The sequence below is a fragment of the Ailuropoda melanoleuca genome, chromosome 16 (assembly GCF_002007445.2).
Source record: "Ailuropoda melanoleuca isolate Jingjing chromosome 16, ASM200744v2, whole genome shotgun sequence".
Taxonomy (NCBI): domain Eukaryota; kingdom Metazoa; phylum Chordata; class Mammalia; order Carnivora; family Ursidae; genus Ailuropoda; species Ailuropoda melanoleuca.
The window spans coordinates 10,002,735-10,023,717 of NC_048233.1; the positions used below are offsets into that span (position 1 = coordinate 10,002,735).

The following is a 20,983-nucleotide window of genomic DNA, read 5'->3' on the forward strand; positions in this document are numbered from 1 at the left end:
TGGCTATTTTACCTACTTATTATTTCAGAAATTATTTTTATCATGGCCTAGATTTCTGTTTCTCTAATATGAATGCTGGAATGTGCTTTCCAAAACCTTTCTCATCCATCAATTTATTTTTGTGGAAAGTTTAAGATTATAAAAGAGTGTTTTATATAAATGGACAGTATGACAAGGGTTCTTCTATGCATTTAATTGCTCACTATTTCTGTTTACAAAACATGCTATTTAAATAGACCCAATTGAGAAGAAATTTCCAAGAAACACATATTTGGAACATGACTCTAACATTTACGTAGTTGTGTGTAGGACTCGCATCAGAGATATTTTCATTCTCATGTTATATCTCAGTCTCATTACATCAAAGATTTTTCTAGCCTCATGGTATTTCACTTTGTTAGATTTCTCTTCATTCCACCCTCCTTCCTCTTTCAAAGGAAAGTCCACTAAAGATGCTGAAGCTAATGTTGTTAGTTGTGATGATGCGTGTCCAACTCATTAGGACGCAAAGTGACTGTTACAGGGGTAGTGATCCCTACATCCAAGCTTGAAATCCCAGTCTTGATTTCCTTCTCTTCCTTGAAACTAACTCTATTGTTTCTTGGTCAGTTACACAAGTTTTACACAGGTTTTGCTTCCAATCTCTTCTTACAGTAGACTCTTATTTTTCATCAGAAATTTCAATCTCCTTTCTCATAGCCTCCCTTGTGATCCCCAAGAGTTATCACAAAAACATCAACAGTGGTTTAGGTGCTAAAAGCACTTTCAAATACTAACAGCACTGTGGTTGGAAATATTCTGTACGGAGGAGTGGATGTGGACAGTGAGTAGATATGTCAGCAACAGCTTTACTACTTAGAGCATATTAACCAGGTACATGATGATTAAAAATAACTGCTGGTTGGGGCGCCTGGGTGGCACAGCGGTTAAGCTTCTGCCTTCAGCTCAGGGCGTGATCCTGGCGTTATGGGATCGAGCCCCACATCAGGCTCCTCTGCTATGAGCCTGCTTCTTCCTCTCCCACTCCCCCTGCTTGTGTTCCCTCTCTCACTGGCTGTCTCTATCTCTGTCAAATAAATAAAATCTTTAAAAAAAAAATAACTACTGGGTTAAATGCTAAATAAAATGCTGACTCTTTCTGAAAGAAATGCCACATATGCCATATCAGAATACAGATGGTTTATTTATTTAGTAATTATATGGCAAATATTTTTTAGCAGCCAATATTCTAGGAAACTACCACAAAGCACTTTATCAGGACTCAGCTTTTATTCCTTAATGAATAGAACACATTGATTTTTTTAGGCAATGTTGTGTACGGCAGGATAATGATCATGTTGTGCTCCACTGTTGAGTGTCGGAAGGATGCTAGGAGTTCACAAGGACAGATTTTGGCCATTGCCAGGACCTGATTAGTCAAGGAGAAACTGAAGAATTAAATAATTTGCCTACTTTCTCCTCTCATGTTCTGATCTCCTGTCAACGTCTCCCCATAGCTGAAACTAGCCAGAAGCCAGAAGGCAAGAATGTCTGTGTGATGCAGTTGTTAAGAGTTCAGCTTCCAGGAGCATAGAATGCAACAAAGAATTATGGAGAATGGGTGTGGGTGTGACATTATGGATAAAAGATATTAGCAACATGCCCACTGAAGTAGCCTATGTGACAGAGTAGTGAAAGTTCCCCTGAAAACCCAATGGCATGTCTGCAATACTGGGATAAACTGTCCGAGTGTATCTTGTGGGCTAAGAAGGGTCCAGATGGGGGCAGAACACAACCTGGGGGCATCTTGGGTTCTGTGGTAATCTGAATAATGGCCCCCAAAGTATCCAACTCACAATCACTGGAAACCATTAATATTAATTTCTATGGCAAAAGGACTTTGCAGAAGTGATGAAAGTAAGAATCTTGAGATGGAGTGAGTTTGTTGTAATCACATGTATTTGTAGAAGGGTGAGGCAGAGGGAGATTTGAGTACAAAAGCGAAGGCAATGTCATCATGGAAGCAGAAATTGGAGTGATTCAGCCATGAGCCATAAATGCTGGCAAGGAACACATTCAGCCCTGCTGTAACCGTGATATGAGACCTATAAAACTCTTTTGGATGTTTAGTCTCTCCTGGGACACGCGGTGTCTTCAGTTTGAGAGGAGAATCAGAACTAGACCACAAACCAGTGGAGGTTAACGGCCCCTGTCAAAGTTGCTGCACGTACGGGGCTTCATGGGGACTTCTCCAGGAACTGCCTGAGACTGCAGTGGGCCAAATAGAGAAGTCAGACAAACCCCTTATTCTGTGCTGTTTTTCTGGTCTGAGTTCAGCTGAAGCTGTAAAAAGGAGAGAAAATTTAAATTTGCATTATATTCCATAATTTTGTTGTTGTACTGAACTGGAAATTTGAATAGCTGAACTGGCCTGTTCTTGTGGTTGACAATAACTGAAAGATGCAACTCTCTGAGAACTACTTACATTATTGGAGACACCAGGGAAACGGGTAAAGAACAAAACTACATATCAAGTTCTAAGGAAATTGAGAGAAACCTTAATCCTAAATTTACACAGGCGATATCTGAATTATTTTAATTGTTTTGCTTTTATGAACAGGATTTTGGAACACTGAATAATACTACTTAGCACAGAAATATACCCCTTTTTATCTAAATTCTGTTAAAAATATCAATAATCTAAAATCTCTTGGTTCCAACCTTCCTAGGTTATCTGGTATTCTTGTCTATATGAAAATCAACTCCTCTGATGGGTATATGTCCCTGTTTTTTTAATTCTATTCATTAAAATCAAACTATCTGATCTCTCTAACATTTGTCAGTATTACATAGTCATAGAACTGTCTGTAAGACAAAGTGCCTATGGAGATACAGACATTCGATAAAAAATACACTTAAAATAAAACTTACATATAAGAATACATTTAAAATCGTGAGTCACTTTAGATTTTGAATTTCAGTTGTTGGTCCCATGAAGGAATTTTGGCCTCTTTATGTGTTGCAGGAAATATCATAGATCATATGGAATGATACAGGCACAAATTTAGAAAGTGTGTTCAGAGAGGTTCACATCTTAAAGAGGTGACATTTGAGCAGGCCCAAATGAAGTGAGAGGGCAAGGCTCTAAAATAGTTGGGGGCAGAACCGTACAAACAATCCAAAGACTCTTAGATGTAGGATTGCATGCTTTGTTTGAGGAAGAACAAGAAGGTACTGGGACTGGAGCAGTCAATGAGGTAGGAAAGGAGCTCAGAGGACTAGTCAGGGAAGTGAGGGTGTGGCAAATAGTTTGGATCTCATTTAAGGTAGGGCAGTGTACTGCTGAGGGTCCAGGAGGTAAACAAAGCCTATGTCAGATCATTAAATGGAGGGAATTTAATATAGGAAAATATTTATAAGGCAGTTGGAGAGCCCAAAAGATAACAGGAGAAAGAAGACAGCACAGAGATTATCAAAACAGAAATCTGGTGTGTTTCTAGAGATGGAGGGACTTAGGGAGGAGGAGGGGTCCCCAGAACCACATGGTGGGAAATGGAACGACAGTGGATGGTTCCTGGTGGGAGCTGGGAAGAAGAGGCAATTGTCGTGTGGCAGGACCGCATTGTATGTGCAGCCATGGCAAGAGATAAAGTCCGAAGTAGAAAGGAAAGAAAAACACCATGCTTCTCCCCTCTTCCCACCTTCCAAATACCAAGCCAGTTGCTCCCATTGACTGAACCTCACTGGAAGTGGGTGGGCCATGGAAACTGTGAAGTGTGTTTTGCAGGAATCAGCACACTGAGTTATGGGCAGAGCAGGGAAAAGCCATGGAGAACAAAGAGGAAAATGACTGACAGTGGAAGAAACCAGATTGGCCACGGCATAGAATCACAATATTTGGGGACAGAGGCTTCTCATATCCAAGCAAAAACATGATTTGTTAGCACAATATTCTGTAAAGAGAGTAAATATATCTTACCCAATCTGTCAGTCTCCTTACTGTAACCTAGGGGTAGGACCTCTCAGATAAATTCTCAATATGAAACTGCATATGGAAGGGTTTGGTAGGAAGGGAAAGCATTTTAGAAAAAAAGGTTTTTGAAGAAAGAATTGAGTATACTTTAATGCATATACTTACTGACTTGGGAGATACAAGTTCCCTCTTGCGTATCTACAATGCTAAAAACCAAATATCTGTAAGACAAAATATTCTTATTAGTTTGCCTCCAAAACCTGAACTCAGTGGATCATGCTTTTTGGTTTGATATACTTTGCTACGGAAATATTGCTGTGATTAGTGATAGGGTGAACCACCACCAAATCCCACTAGTGTTGTTAATTTATGAATGTGCACAAATTATATTTTAAAAGACAAAATTGTGAATCTCATAATACATTTCTTTCCAGGGATTTTGGATGCAGAATTAGGGACTCTATTTGTATTTGGCCCATCACTTAATTTTCAGTTCTATCTCTTTCAAAGAAATGGTGAGAAACCACTGAAGAAAAGAACAACCTCTGCTCTATTCTGCTTGATTTCTCTCTGTTTCTGTCTCTCTCTCTCTCTCTTATTTTTTGGCTCTATTAGTGTTGTTGGTACACTCTAACCATGATGTTGCATATTAACCTGGATTAGAATAACATTTTCTTATTTTCAAAAAGACTTTATGACTATTTATAAAATAGGTTACCTTTAGATCATGTTCTTGATAAAATTGACATTTAAGTCTGGTCTCTTGCTACGGATTGCTAAGAACACGTTGCCTCTTTAAAACACTCAGCAAAATCATGACTGGATCTCCTGTATTCCTGGAATGATATTTGCCATATGCTGACTTTCTTTCCCTCTCATGTAAATCGACTGTCTGTTTTGAAAACTTTCTGTTCCAATCACTGTTTTGTGGAGCTCAGGGAGAAACCATTCTTTTCACAAACTTTTATTTTTTTTTAAAAGATTTTATTTATTTATTTTAGAGAGAGAAAGAGAGTGAGTAGGGGGTGCGCAGAGGGAGAAGAAGAGAATCTCAAGCAGACTCCATGCTGAGTGTAGAGCCTGGAGCCCAATGGGGGCTCGATCTCAGGACCCTGAGATCACGACCTGAGCTTTTCACAAACTTTTATACAAACAGGCACCCCAGTAAAATTTGTATTGTATTATTTAACCATGTTATTTCTCCATAGTGAATTAAGTGTCAGTTTTTTGTATCCTTACTTATTCACCTTTTCCATCTACAAAATATGCTACCAGTAAGCATTCTATCAGAAGAAAATTCCAAGTAAAAAAGACCTCGTCTAAAATATAACTCCAGTATTTACAGTCTAATCAATGATTTATGATCTTCATATTATTTTTCTTTGTGGTTGGCTCTTTCCTCTAACTTCCTCCTCTCTCAGTGGTAAATGCTGTCATAATTCTGAATTTAGTGTCATTTCCTGTGGTCATATTTGCCCAAATGATAATGACAGAGATATTGACATTAATGTGATAATGCTCTCCCCATCCAGGTTTGCAAACCTCACGTTTGGTTTCTTCGTCTCCTCCTTAGGCTTTATCTTCTTTTCCATGACCTGGTACACTGCTTCGATCCCCACTACCTTTTATAATAGCTACAAAATAGCAGACACTCTATTTCCTCTGCCCGATACCCATTCACCATCCCCAGGATTGTACAGTCCTGTCAAGGCTGGCGTAGGCGTTAAATGTTATTTCAAGCAGTAGCAAGTCTGTGGTTGGCAGTATTCTGCACAATAAGTACACTGAGCAGCTGATGGAGTCTGACCCAAAGAGCCAGGGTCATATCTGAATCCAGACATCCTTCTCGAAAAACTTTAATCTCCAAACTGAATGTAATTAATGGCTCCTGTCCATTATATATATATTATATATTATATATACATTATATATATATAATATATTATATATACATTATATATATATAATATATTATATATACATTATATATATATATATCTTCTCATATTTTTGAGCACTTATTAGGCGTTAAAAGTATTTACAAGTATCTTTATGTTGATACATTAAACTATTCTTACAATATATTTCTAATAAACTATTTCCTTGCATTTTACCTTTCAGATGATGAAAATAAATATAAAAGGGGTTGTGTAACCCATTCAAGTTTACAGATCTAACAAAAAACCAGAATCAGACGCTTGAAACTACTGACTTTTGATACCTCACGTTTAGCAGGCTGAATGAAGAAGGGAAGAAAAGGATCATCTGATTGGGATCAATTAGAAATTGTTTGTGAATTCTAAACATTCTTTAAAAAAATTTTTTTTTTACCTTTGTATTGTCATCTCATTTAGCTGTATGGTATTTTCCCAGATTCTCTGTGTGCCTTGTTCACATTAGCTGATTCTACTGATGTCAGAATTTCCATGGGACTGAGACTGTCATGTCACTTCAAACTTCATCTGGTTTTTCAGTGTTATTCAATTTTTATACATCTACTTATCACCTGATTCCATTTCTATATTCACACATTCATTCATTAAACAGATAGTTATTATTTAAAAATCTGCTGTGGTTTAGTCATGATTCTGGGAGCTATAGAACTAAACCAAAGAGATACAATCCCTACTCTCGTGGGGTTTTTTTCTGTCAGGCCTACCAGAGATAGGTAACGACAAGATAGGAGCGATTTTATTTTTTATTTTATTTTTTAAGTTTTTATTTATCCATTTGAGAGAGAAAGAGAGAGTGAGTGAGAGCACAAGCAGGGAGGAGAGGGAGAAGCAGGCTCTCTGTTGAGCAGGGAACCCAATGTGGGGCTTGATACCAGGATCCTGAGATCATGACCTGAGCCAAATGCAGACACTTAACTGACTGAGCCCCCCAGGTGCCCTGGCAGGAACTATTTTAGAGTCAGAGTTCAATAACATGCGCCTGAACTTTTCTCCCTCGCCCCCTCTTCTGCATACTTAGATCTGTATTGACAGAATTTATTGATTTGTCACACAGAGGAAGTGATAGCAATTTCTTAATTGAAAATAATTTGTCTTTTTGCATATTTTAGGTCCTGGGTGTGCCATGTTTATGTACAGTTCTGTTCATATAACAAACCTCATTGATTTTTTAGATGATTAAAAACCCAGGAGAGACCAAGATAGATAGGCAGGAGAGGACACAGTTTTGAAGTTAGATCAAAGAGCCATTGGTGGGAATGGAAGGATATGTCTGAGATCAGTACAGTTATTAAATGAGTTATCACTTATAAAGTACTTAGAAACGTGAGTGACACAGAATGCGTATTTGTTGGTGTTCTTAAAATAAATATATACGTGCATAAATGCAAATTACTTAGAAAATTCTCTGGATCAACACTCATACTACTCAGTGATAGGTTGCAAAAAATACGCAAATGAAAGAGCATTTTCCCTTTCTGTTACGTGGTACAGTGAGCACATAAAATATCAGAATCATTCATTCCAGTAGTTTCTTTAGCAAATAGAGGTCATACTGACATTTTCTGCAGGTGTATGTAGTTTCCAGCATCGCCACATCAGTTGTGATTTTTTATCATCCGCAGTCGTAATGAGGCTTTAGACAGGAATTAGCTGCGAGGCTTTTGGTATGAGAAGTGTTTGGAAATATCCCTTTAGCAACCACCACAGGACATAGTTTATAAGAGTGTAATGGGGTCCAGAGACTTAACATGTTGAGCACCTATAATTTAGGAAAAAACCTGTCTTTTTTTTTTTAATTAAAAACACATATGCTGTGATATTTTTCCATCACTGTTTCTCATAGAGTTTCAACTACCTATATTAATTCTGACTGTTAGCCAAAGTAACTAACTTCTATTACACGGAGAAAAGTCCTGCGTGGATAGTTGGGAACTCTCTACTATGCAGAAATATTTTGTCAAACTAGAGAAGCTTGTGAACACACAACTGTCTACTGTCATACTGATCAATTTTTCATCTTAAAGTGACAAAAAGAAACACGTTTGTTAACATATTTATTTATTTTTTTTTTAAAGATTTTATTTATTTATTTGACAGAGATAGACACAGCCAGCGAGAGAGGGAACACAAGCAGGGGGAGTGGGAGAGGAAGAAGCAGGCTCACAGCATAACAGCCTGACGTGGGGCTCGATCCCATAACACCGGGATCACGCCCTGAGCCGAAGGCAGACGCTTAACGGCTGTGCCACCCAGGCGCCCCAACATATTTATTTTTAAAAGCACGTTCATGGGACGCCTGGGTCGCTCAGTCAGTTAAGCGTCTGCCTTTGACTCAGGTCATGATCCCAGGGTCCCAGGATCCAGGGTCACTGGGCTCCCTGCTCAGCGGGGAGTCTGCTTCTCCCTCTGCCTGCTGCTCCCTCTGCTTGTGCTCTCTCTGTCTGACGAATAAATAAATAAAAATCTTAAAAAAAATAAAAATAGGTTCATGCCTTTCACTGTCTTCAAGTTTTGGAAGTTTTGTCTACAACTCTGGAAGTTTTAAAACTGGTAGAATATTGTCAAACTCCCAGCTATTGTCAGTAACAAACTGTAACATTGTATGAGTCTCCATTGGAGGGGTATTATCAGGAAATGATCAGAATAACTTTAGTTCTAGCTTGTTTTAGTTTTTTAATACTTCTAAGCATTATCTATACTTTTGTTATGGACACTATTATTTTAAAAAATAAATATTTATTTTCATTAAGTTTGAATCCATCTAGAGGAAACATCAGTAACACCAAAAATCAAAGCACATCAACAGGCCACTTTTTCATTCAAAAAGAGAGGGAGACACTAAACTCCTGGTCCTTGAGTTTCCTTATTACTTTACTGGTGTCTAGAAAAAAGAGTGATTCCAAGTCTAAACAGTGATTTCAGTGACAAAAGTAAAGTGTGCTTTCCTCGCTCTCCTGCCCCTCTGTTCTCATTCTCTAGTTCTCAGAGTAATACTTGCTGCACTCTGACCCAGCTCAGAATCTTGCTTATTTTTTCTTATATATAGTTTAATGTCCCCTATACTGTTAGTATTTCCTGCAAGTTCAAAGGGTGTGATGAGAAATGGTATTCACATCAATGAGCATAAATCCAGCATGACATCTCCTTTGAATGATTCCAGGACTGTTTGTTTTCCAAGTTGTTGGTGGTTGCAGAAAGGGAAATGGCCAGCAGGTGGGGAATAACCTTTACTACTTATCTGACATGCAGAAAACTTGAAATAACAGCCATCTACAGAGCTCCACATTCTGCCATGAAAGGGAGGAATTAGTGATTCTCCTATTTTGTATTCTGTGTGATATCTGCAGTTATCTTGTCCTTTTCATCTGACTACTACTAATAATTATAAAACACCATCTATTTTTGTAGGTCAGGATAATTATTTTGTACCCTGCAATTTACACTCATTTTATTTAGTCATCCCCAAACCAATGAGTTAAACATACAATTTTAGAAATTGTGAAATTCTGGCTGAGTAGTTGTTATTTATTTATTTATTTATTATTTATTTATTTATTTAAATTAGGAATTGAATTCACCAAGCTAGAAAGTGGTGGAGCTTAGCTGAATCTAAGATCTTTCATATTCCAGGGCTAAGCCTGTGAAGCTCTGTTATTCCTGCTGTTTTATTCACTATGTCGGCTTAGGCCAGCAATGACTAGTTTGAATACAGAATCTTACCTGCAATTAGTGCATCTCATTGAAGGAGAAAACTGAGGAAAAGAATAGCTTGGAGTCATTAATTATAAACTCACACAACAGATCAAATGTGTGAGTTTATCTCAAACTATAGTTGGCCCAGTCAGAACTAACATGTTCTCATAAAGTGTTTCTTTTCTTTTATTTAAAAAATGTAGATATTGACCATGCAAGCTGTCTTGATACATTATCATGTGGTATTTAATTATCTTTTAATTTTAATGAAATCTGAGAACAACGAAGGGAGGAGATGGAAAAAAGCCAAAATTACAATATAAAATCATCCAAATTCATCTTTTACTTTTCTGTTTCAAAAATAAAATGGATGTCAAATTTTATTATTAGAAAACTGCTACCATTTTAAACATAACTGTAGTCCTGATATATGCCTTTCATTATTAATTTTTAACATTTTTATTTTATTTTATTTTTTAAAAAGATTTTATTTATTTATTTATTTGTCAGAGAGAAAGAGCACAAGCAGGGGGAATGGCAGGTGGAGTGAGAAACAGGCTCCCTGCTGAGCAAGGAGCCCGATGTAGGATTCGATCCCAGGACCCTGGGATCATGACCTGAGCTGAAGGCAGACCCTTAACTGACTGAGCCACCCAGGCATCCCTTTAACACAGTTTTAAACAAGTATTAGATCTACTATTAGAATTCAGAGAAAATTTATTCGATTACATTTTATTTTTTTAAGATTTATTTATTTATTTATTTTAGAGAGCGTGCACGAGCAGGGGGAGGGGCAGAGGGAGCGGAAGAGAGAGAATCCTCATGCAGACTCCCTGCTGAGCATGGAGACTGACTTGGGGCTCAATCCCGGGACTCTAAGATCATGACCTCAGCCAAAATCAAGAGTTAGTTGTTTAAGAGACTGAGACTCCCAGGTGCCCCTCTATTATATTTTAAAGTTTATTATTTATATTTGTAAAAAAAATAAAAAGGAAAGAGAATGAAATAAAACTGTAAACAAAAAGAAGGAAATATGCATGTAATAGTGATCGTATTAAGATGAAATACCACACAGCACAAGGGAAATGCTATAGACAGAACCAGAGGAGATAAACAATCAAGAAGACACTTTAGATATGAAGGCAACTTAAAGAAAATCTGTGATTAATGAATCAGATCTGTTACTGATTCCGAATAATGACTGCACCATAATCCTTGTTTTAAATTTAACTTTTTATTGGGTTAATGTACAAAAAAATAATATTACTTTTTGAATATATTTTATATGTGTGAGTTGATTGAAAACTAAGGATGTGCTAAAATTAAAATTTTAATTACAATTGAAATAAAACTGAAGTTTCCTGACTAGATGTGATAGATTTCTTTGAAATGCTTTAGATAACATACGTAAAAATGATACATATGAAGGAATGAAAGAACACACAACTCTTAGAGAAAACAGTGGAACATGACAATGTAAAGATTTGAAGCGGGTAAGTTCTTTTTTCTTTGAGAGAGCCTTTGAACCTACTTGTTTATCTCGTAGTGTTTTGGTTATCTATCGCTGTGTGCTAAACCACAGCAAAATTTAACAGCTTAGAGCAACAAATATTTTGTTTCTAATGTGTCTGTGGGTTGGCTGGGCAGGGCCCAGCTGAGATAGCTCTCCTTTCTGTTCTATGTGATGTTGGCCGGCTTCAGTCATGGAGCTGCCATTAGGACGGAAGCCTCCATGATTCCATAATCCTGTCTGTCCTTCAGCTAAAATGGCTCTCGCCTTTGTCTTTATTCTCAAAGACTTCTTACCCTTCATGACTATTCATCTTCTGTGACCCTTCTTACCATGTGGCCTTACCAACATGATAGCCCAGACTGCTTGGTAAATTCGTTCTTCACAAGAGAGAAAAAGATTCAGCACCTCTTAAGAGTTTGGTTAGAGAACTTGAGAAACATCACATTTACCCCATTCTGTTGGTCAAAACAAGTAACAAGGTCAGTTCAGATTGAAAGTGCAAGGGGAGAGTACAAGAGCACGAATACAAGAAGATAGTATTTGGAGGTCACATTATAACAATCTACCGCACATATTAATCAATTATCAATTTAGTCTTGAGTCAATACATGTAAAAACTAAGAATGAACATCTGTTATGGCCCACGGATGTTAAGTGCCTGAGATGCAAAGATAGTAATACAGTCCAAGCCTGATGTTTACAATGTTATGGGTTCAGATTCTTTACAGAATTTAATTCAATCACAAAGGACTTATTGGGGTGCCTGGGTGGCACAGCGGTTAAGCATCTGCCTTCGGCTCAGGGCGTGATCCCGGCGTTGTGGGATCCAGCCCCGCATCAGGCTCCTCTGCTGTGAGCCTGCTTCTTCCTCTCCCACTCCCCCTGCTTGCGTTCCCTCTCTCACTGGCTGTCTCTATCTCTGTCAAATAAATAAATAAAATCTTTAAAATAAAAAAAAGGACTTATTTTCACTGGATTGGTCTGGTTCAGAAAAAAAAAATCAAGCAAAATCTGGAAATAGGAATATAGCTCAAGCAAATTCACTAAACTGTGAGTATTAAAGCAAATATATAATTTCACTCGTAGGTAGAATTTAAGAAACAAAGCAAAAGAACAAACAAAGGAAAAAAGATAAACAAAAAGAACAGATTCTTAAATATAGAGAACTGGTGGTTGTCAGTGGGGAGATGGGTGGGGGATGGGTGAAACAGATCAAGGGGATTAAGAGCACACTTACCGTGAAGAACACTAATGCATAGAATTGTTGAATCACTATATTGTACATGTGAAACGAATTAATATTGTACATTAACTATACTTCAATAAAAAAAATCATAGATTTTGAATGTCGGAATGGATGTTGATCATCTAAGTAAGTTGCTTCTAATTTTTAAAAGTAGCAACCTTAGATCCTCCAAGGTAAGCATGGGGACAGTTAGATGGGAGGGTAGCCCTGGCCTCAATAATAATACTTCTGGGTTTTGTGCATTTTCTTGGTTTACATCTCTACTTAAAATTTTATTTATATAGAAGTTCTGCTCTAAAAGATAAAAGTATGAAAATCACTGATTTAGACCATTCTAGCAGTGCTGCAATTGATACCTAGAGAAGTGGCTTGTTCAGAGTCATGTCCTGGTTGGTTGTGAACCGTGAAGTTCTTATCTAAGTCCCCCTTTAGCATTTTCCTCACTCTTTCTTGAGTATAAATGTGTTTAATTAGTTTATTTTGATCCTGAACATGGAGAATTCTAATTATTTCATTTGTCTCTTAAAAATTAACATTTTGGGTGGCACAGCGGTTAAGTGTCTGCCTTTGGCTCAGGGCGTGATCCCAGAGTCCTGGGATTGAGCCCCACATCAGGCTCCTCCGCTATGAGCCTGCTTCTTCCTCTCCCACTCCCCCTGCTTGTGTTCCCTCTCTCGCTGGCTGTCTCTCTGTCTGCCAAATAAATAAATAAAATCTTAAAAAAAAAAAAGAATTAACATTTTAATGTATAAATAATTCATTAACTAGTTATTACTTAAGTTCTTCAGGAATTTTCAGTGTTTTTATATATCTAAGGTTAAATTTAGAGCTGAAAAATGTTCAAAATGACATAAACTGATCTGTGAGAAGAACTCTATAATAAATCCTAATTTGTTGCCCAAAACATTTTTATAACCTTTTGTTGTATTTCCTTAATTTTTTAATGCATATCTTTTGTATCTGTGATAAAAGATATTTTTTACTGTTGACTTTTATTTCCTTCGTATTAAGTATTTTTCTGAGTGTCAGCCTACTGTAGGATATTGTGAAGCTAGCTTAGGTAAAATTCTTCCTGCCATCTTCAACCTCTTTACAAACATATGAATCTGAATGAAATCAAGATTGCTTTCTCATAGCCCTATCTACAGTGGCTTTGGTTGTACCTCGGCAAGCATGCCTCTCTATTGTATGAGCAGAGTCTAAGGCGCCATGTTCATCCTACTATCCCTGGGAGTTTCCTTGAGTTGTATCTTGTGTCTTTGTGGTGTTTGTCCTATTTCATTACTGGACAGTTAGTGCCCAACATGGGACAGAAACTATCCTTTTCTGCCTTTTGGAAGTAGAGCAAGTGATTTGCATCCACTTCAGAAGTGGAAGGCATCTCCTTTTGGGGGGAAAAGTGGTGAGCATGCATTGGAACAGGATGGTCAATGATAGGATGCTTCTAGGAATATAACTGGGGGCTATAAATCATGAAACAGGGGATCTACTGAAAAAAGTAGAGATCCAGGATAATAGATTTGCTTGAAATATCAGATATTGAAACAGTTGGAAGAATCAACAGGGGTGCCTGGGTGGCTCAGCTGGTTAAGCATCTGCCTTTGGCTTGGGTCATGAACCCAGGGTCCTGGGATAGAGACCTGCACTGGGTTCCCTGCTCAGCAGGGAGTCTGCTTCTCCCTCTCCCTCTGTCCCTCACACCTGCTCCTGCTCTCTCTCTCTCTCTCTCTCAGTCTCTTGCTCTGCTCTGTCTCTCAAATAAATAAAATCTTTTTAAAAAAAGAACCAACAAATACCACATCCACAGGGGACAGATTTACCCTTCTCAAACCATGTAAGTCTCAAAGGAAGAAATAGAGCAAAGGGGATCCTGCAAATTTATTTCAGGACTTCACTTGGTGCTTGATTGAAGACTTCCACGTTCTTTGCCTGACTGAAGGCTTCCATGCCCTCAATGAGAGGGGGCCAACTGGACATTGTAACCTGAGCTAAGCGCATTGCTGTCACTGCCAGCATGTGGATAAATTTAATAAAGACACTGCTAGTCTTTCACTGCATACTTCCCAAGCACAGCTCGCCAAGAAGGATGACCACTATACACAGTTGTAAGGACAGTAATTTGAAAACGCTTGGGTGCCTCAAGATGGTGTCTGATATTCACACATACCACAAAAGCCACTCTTTGCTCATGTTTGTCCATGTTTTCAGGGTATTGCAGCCCTAAAATTATGCACCACTGACCCAATTCTTATTCCTGTGCAGCCCCTCGCCTATATTTCCTGGAATTTCTTTTAGTGGTAGAATAGTGACTCCTAGGTTCTTGTTGAACATTTCAATTAGGGTAAAGGACAAAAGCCTGGCCTTTCTAGAGGGTCATGACTATCTGCGTTAGAAGTCTGTGCATGTATCTGAGTCTGGGAAGCAGGTAGGGGTTAAAGTGTGAATAACTTTTCTTCATATTTCAGGTGTGGATAGGCTGCCCTAATCAGGCCCTTACTACACTGAGGGAGACCTTGCCATCCTTGTGGCTACTGATTTTACACTTCATAAGAATATTTTGTCTGCTTAGGTTCATGTAAAATAAAACTTGACAAAACTACGAATATATCAATTGTAGCCCATCCTTTCCGTGAAATCATTCTTTTTTATTTTTTATAACTGATATCTTGTTATAAGTAAAGCGTCAGAAGTGGGATAAATGTCAGAAAGTTTGAGCACAGCTATTGGGTGTTTCTGGTTAAAGGAGATTCATCTGTTTTGGAAACAAACTAAAAATCTTCTTGGCATCCTCTAATGAAAATAACAATTCAGGATTCTTGACTGAATTTTAGGCATTCTTACTTGGTCTAGTTAGATTAAATACAAGGAAGCCCTTCCGGGCTTGGCTTGTGCATTTCCTAGTAACAGCTGCAGGCCCATTTCAATAAAAGAGCGAAATGAGTACCTAGACCTCAGCTGTGGAGGTCACAAGCATTCAGTGCTCCTCCGCGGGCTGCACGGTTTGCTCATTTACCTCTTTCTTTTCCTTTCTTCTTCTTCTTTTTTTTTTTTTTTCCCAAGTAGGCTCATACTCAGTTGTGGAGCCCAACAGGGGCTTGAGCTTGCGACCCTGAGAACAAGACCTGAGCTGAGATCAATAGTTGGCCGCCTAACCGACTGACCCACGCAGGTGCCCCTTCACTCACCTCTTTCCTGTCCACTCGGTTATCTTTTTCACAGTGAGGCTTTCCTTCATCATCTGCTTTAAAATTTTACCATCACACTTCACACCTGTCTCAGCTTTTCAAGTCCTCCTTCTATGTTTTATATTTCTCCATCTGATAAGCTCTTTTTACATATGTGTGGTCTTATTGTTAGATTCCTGTAATAGAGTTAAAATACCACAAAACACAGTTTTTGTTTCTTGGGTTACTATATTCACAGCATCCAAAAGAGTGTCTGTCACTTAGTAGTTACCCGGGAATATTTCTTAAATAAAGAAATTCAGTTTAGCTTGAAATATCTTCAAAGGAAGTATTGATGCTTGTTTACATAAGAGTTGGGGAAAATCTTAATTTCAATATGAACTATCTCTAAAATAGTGATTTATTTTCAAAATATTGGCTTTAACACATTCAGATATCAGTTTCCTTTTCCATCAAAGTTGTTCCTACTCTATCCGTAAAAATTTATAATTCTCATATAATAGAAAATGTGATTCTGTTCTGTATTTACTGTTGAAGAGGAAGAATGAAACTCATTCAGATTAACTAATAATTCCATTTCAAAACATTTAGTATTTCACTTTAATGATACAATGAAGCAAATAGCCAAGATGTGATACTCTTCTGGGATACCTCAGCCTATTGATCAACACTTTTACAGTATTCGTCGTGGAATAACAACACTCAACACTTTCTTCTCATTCCAGTCATGGCAAAGACTAAGAGCATCAACTGCATTTAAATGACTTGGGAGAAAGTAAACAGAATACAGGCTATTTCTGTTCCTTTTTTTAATTTCCAGCACTCTAAAGGTGCCTATCACCAGGAAAAAATCACATTAAACAAGTAAATTATAAAATGTAGTATATGTAATATAGATACTTTTGATTATCCTAGGTTACAGGAAAAAACCAAAGTCTTTATCACTGACAAAGAAAGTTTGTCTCAAATGAGACATAATTTGTATTTTCTACTTCATGTCATAAAGCAAACTTACCAGACCCAACTCTACCGTCTCATAGCATGTTGGATGCGCTCTTCTTATGTTATTAAAAATTGAGGTATAATTTTCTAACCTTTTCACTAGACAGAGATCTTAAAATTAGAGATAACATTTATTCTCATCATTCTACCTGTTAGTGTCTGCCTGGACCATTGTAAACATGATACTCAAATACAGTGAATAGAAAATATCCTTTAACTGCTACTGACAAGTTATAATGTTTACTTTGCACTTGTATCTTTCTGGTTAGAGATTTATCACCTCTTCCACCACACACACACATACACACACACACACACACGAGTAGAAAGAGGGAGCAGGGTAAAATCTTTTTTTTTTTCCTATGAAATCTAACTGCAAACAAACCCAAAAATTTTTAAAAAGAACCATCCACTTTGGTACCAATGTCTTCTTCAAGTGAATTATTTTATATCTGAAAGTATCATTAAATTCACAAATAGATAATAGTGTATATAGACAGATTAAAAAAATAAGTTGTGTTTTTTAGGAGAGAGAAGGAATGAAAACAGGCAAACCAGGAAACAAAGCATATAACTGAAAGCTATTAGAGGTTATATAAACTTTTAGTGACAACTTAGTTTAATGATCTGTTGAAATCTAGGTTTTACCTCCATAAAAACAAAAGTACATAGTCAAGTATGTGTGCATGCATATATTTACGTATTTATAATTTATTAAATATTATGTGTATTATTAAGCATTAAATATATCTTTTAAAGATTTTTATTTATTTATTCGAGAGAGAGAGCACAGGCAAGGGGGAGCAGGGACAGAGGGAGAGGAAGAAGCAGACTCCCCGATGAGCAGGGAGCCCAGTGTGGGGCTTAATCCCAGGACCCTGAGTTCATGACCTGACCTAAAGGCAGACACTTAAGCGACTGAGCCACCCAGGTGCCCCTAAACATTAAATATTTACATGTTTATAGATATACACAAATACACGTTATTATGATATGGAAAATACATCTAATACATCCGTGGTTATTTATGTATCTAAAAATTGAAGATTCAAAATTACCAGGACAATGGAGGCCAAATATTATACATCATCTTACAGTTATGTAAAGTAACTCTCTACATTTTGATCTCTTAGAGGTAGACAAAGCTTAATGAGTCTCAGCTCAGCTGTTGCTAGCTAGTTGACTATAAGCGTACTTCCCTTGGTAATCCTGTGTTTTCAACTATGTAACTTAAGAAATAATGCTATCAATAACATAGGGTTTATGAAGATTAAATAAATTATGCAAAAGATCTATCACAAAGCTTGGCATATAGTAAACTGAAAAATATTTAACTGTTTTACAGATAATTATTAAATATGAAAATTATATATAATATATATTATAAAAACTGTGTGGATTTAAAGTAAAATAAAGTGTTAGGTATCACTATCATTGGTGTTATTACAAAATGAGAAAAATGATACAAATGGAACAACTAGAATGTTAGAAATGTTGGAAACTGAGTCTAATAGTTACTGTGCTACCCTCATAATTTTTTTCCTTCTTTCCTTCTTCCTTCTTTCCTTCCTCCCTCCCTCTTTCTTCTTTCCCTTTCTTTCTTCTTCTTTCTTCTTTCCCTTTCTTTCTTTCTTTTCTTTTCTTTTTTCTTTTCTTGCCAAATCTAAGTACCACCTAAACAATGTACTTGTTTTTGTGTAACTTGATTCACTTTACAAACTAAAATTACAAATAAATAAAAAGCTACTTCTCTACTAAAGAATTAGGGACACATTATAACATTTTAAAGAATAATCTTTATATGCCTCTGTTCTCTCAGATTTAGTCCAGGCTACTGGATTTTGGAAATGTATAAATTAATTGACCTGCACTGGAGGAGAAATCAGTACGAAAACTAAAAGGTGAGTTCTCCAGACTGATAGGTTTTTACTGATCTGAGTAATCTCCTGTTTGGTACTTATGTGTCTTACTAATCTTAGGGAATTCTTTTACTTCCCCTATTTTTTTCTTTATGTTCAAGTTTCATCAAGAGATACTGATTATAGAGCTTTACAATGCATATATTTTTGTCTAAGGTCAAGAAAGAGATATCTCTGTGCCATTCCAGAGATATTTAGTAAAAATACTTCAGTTTAGACTTTAGGAAGTAAACAACGCGTTGCTAGGTGTGTTATTTCAGAGTGAGAACCTTAAGACCCACCCAAGAGCTCACCACAGACAAACTGTTTCCATTTACATGGGGATTGACAAGCCACAGCTGCAGCTAAGAAGTTCTTTGCAACTCTTACATGAGGTCTTATTCTCTACTGAAGTCCCTCCTGTGATGCACCATATTAATTGGAAGAGATATGCTTTAAGAGCTGAGATTAGGAAATTTTGAAACAAATTATATGTTGCTGGTTTTTTCCCCATTCTGGTCTTATAAACCCCTGTCTGCCCTTAATAATTAGAGATTGCCAACGTTTTATCCAAAATCTGTTACCTATTAGGACGTTATTTTGAATGCTTCTTTTCCTGTGTAGACATCTTACTTTATAAAACAGCTATTAGGCAGTGTTAAGTGCTGAGAACGATCTAAATGTATCCAAAACTTTCACGTTGTTTTGTTTCTTTCACCTGAATTTGAGTAAGCTCTTCCTGAACCAGATGCAGAGTTGATTGCTTCTTTGGTTTTGTTGCTTGTCTATTTCTTTTGATGGGAAGCAGTTTCCTGGTACTTTTAACTCTATGGGCAAAAGGGAAACACTCTTGTGTAACATTTGGTTCGTATCCATGATTGAACTCATAATTGTCATTTAAATCACAACCGTAAAAATGATACCCTACTTGTCAAAACAACAACGCAACATTTAAAACCCATAATATAATTGCACAGATATTGGGTAAAAAATCAGAGATCAAAGTAAAACAATATGTTGAATAAGAACTGAAAAATCAGCATATCTACTAATGGCAAATATCTCCTCCCTTGATGGAGGTACAAAATGATCATCTCAACTCCCTAGAGAAAGCCAGAGCAAGACCCTGTAAGGAGCAATCCTAGTCAACTCTTAGGAAAGTTCTATTGGTGGAAGTGAATCACCAATAAGTATCTGGTTACTCAATTTAAGGTAACTCTAGGATAAGAAAAATGTAAATGATTCCCTATTGCTACGTTTACTTCTGTGATTAAAGAAAGTATTGGATAAAACAGAATTTCTGATGTATTAATAAATTTCTACATCAGTGGAGTAGTAGAGGGCCCACATATTTCACTATGATTAAATGTACTGATACTGGTAAGTGTGTACTCATACACTTAATGAGACATTCAATTAAACAGCAGAATAGGCATGTGATATGTGCTCAATAAATGTTAAAATTCTCCCCCACTAAATCAACTCATTAAAATGGAAATTGGTAAACAAAGGAAAAGTTCCAGTCATTTACTTTGTCTTTTCTTTAACAACCGAACTTCAGAGTAACAAAATAAATGGTGGTAATTACTTTCTAAAATATAAAAACAGAGATTATATGGTAGTGGTTACACAAATTTATACACAAGACAAAATTGCATAAAACTATACACACACACACAATCAAGCAAATAAGTGCATACAAAACTGGTGAATAGTTTATGGATTGTATGACTGTCAATGTCATGGCTTTGATATTATACTCCAATTGTGTAAGATGTTATCATGAGGAAAACTGAGTGAAGGGTACCAGGGAACTACCTGTACTGTATTAATTTTGCAATTCTTTGTCAATCTATATGCATTGCGACATAAAAAGTGAAAAAAAAAGAGGTTAGCTGAAGATAGTATATTTATTCTCTTGGTATTAGCACTAGCTATCTTCATTTCGCTTTCTTATGTCTCAGCTACACTGTCTGCTCTCTAAAGTCAAATTCTGTTATATTCTTTAATAAAACATTCATTTGACATCAGAAATAGTAAATTTAGGGGCACTTGGTTGACTCGGTAGGTTAAGCACCTGACTCTTGGTCTCAGCCCAGGGCTTAATCTCAGGGTCATGAGTTCAAGCCCCGCGGTGGGCCCCACACTGGGTGTGGAGCCTACTTAAAAAAATAATAATAATAAATTCAGAGATGGTGGATGTGCTACATATTTTCAAATCAAAGCTCATGGAAGTCATTGCTCATCTTTATAACATTGTTTCTTGATGAACCTGGACTTGAGTTGATTATAATTGGTACACAAGAAATTCACTCTTCCCTGTGCTTCAAAATGAACCTTTACATGTTGATCGGTGGTAGACTTGCTCATAAAGACCTACCTTAAGAAAAAAAATAAAGGAGATAAAACAAAACAAAACAAAATTATTGAAAGGGGCCAGCAATTTCCCAAAGTTCATCTTTCTACAGATCTAGTGCTTCGGATTTCCTTTAGATGATCATTACTATTCCTTTTGTTTTGAGTAAAGTTGACCCCACTC

General features: G+C 36.9%; 1 long non-coding RNA gene across 1 annotated transcript; it reads right to left on the bottom strand.

Moving 5' to 3' along the window:
- Positions 1-867: 867 nt before the first annotated feature.
- On the bottom strand, positions 868-16,762 carry LOC117796693. The gene is made up of 4 exons (XR_004621322.1): positions 16,560-16,762; positions 15,545-15,720; positions 4,118-4,173; positions 868-2,322 (listed from the first exon to the last, which is right to left on the bottom strand). It is a non-coding gene; the product is annotated as an uncharacterized LOC117796693 (long non-coding RNA).
- Positions 16,763-20,983: the final 4,221 nt, after the last annotated feature.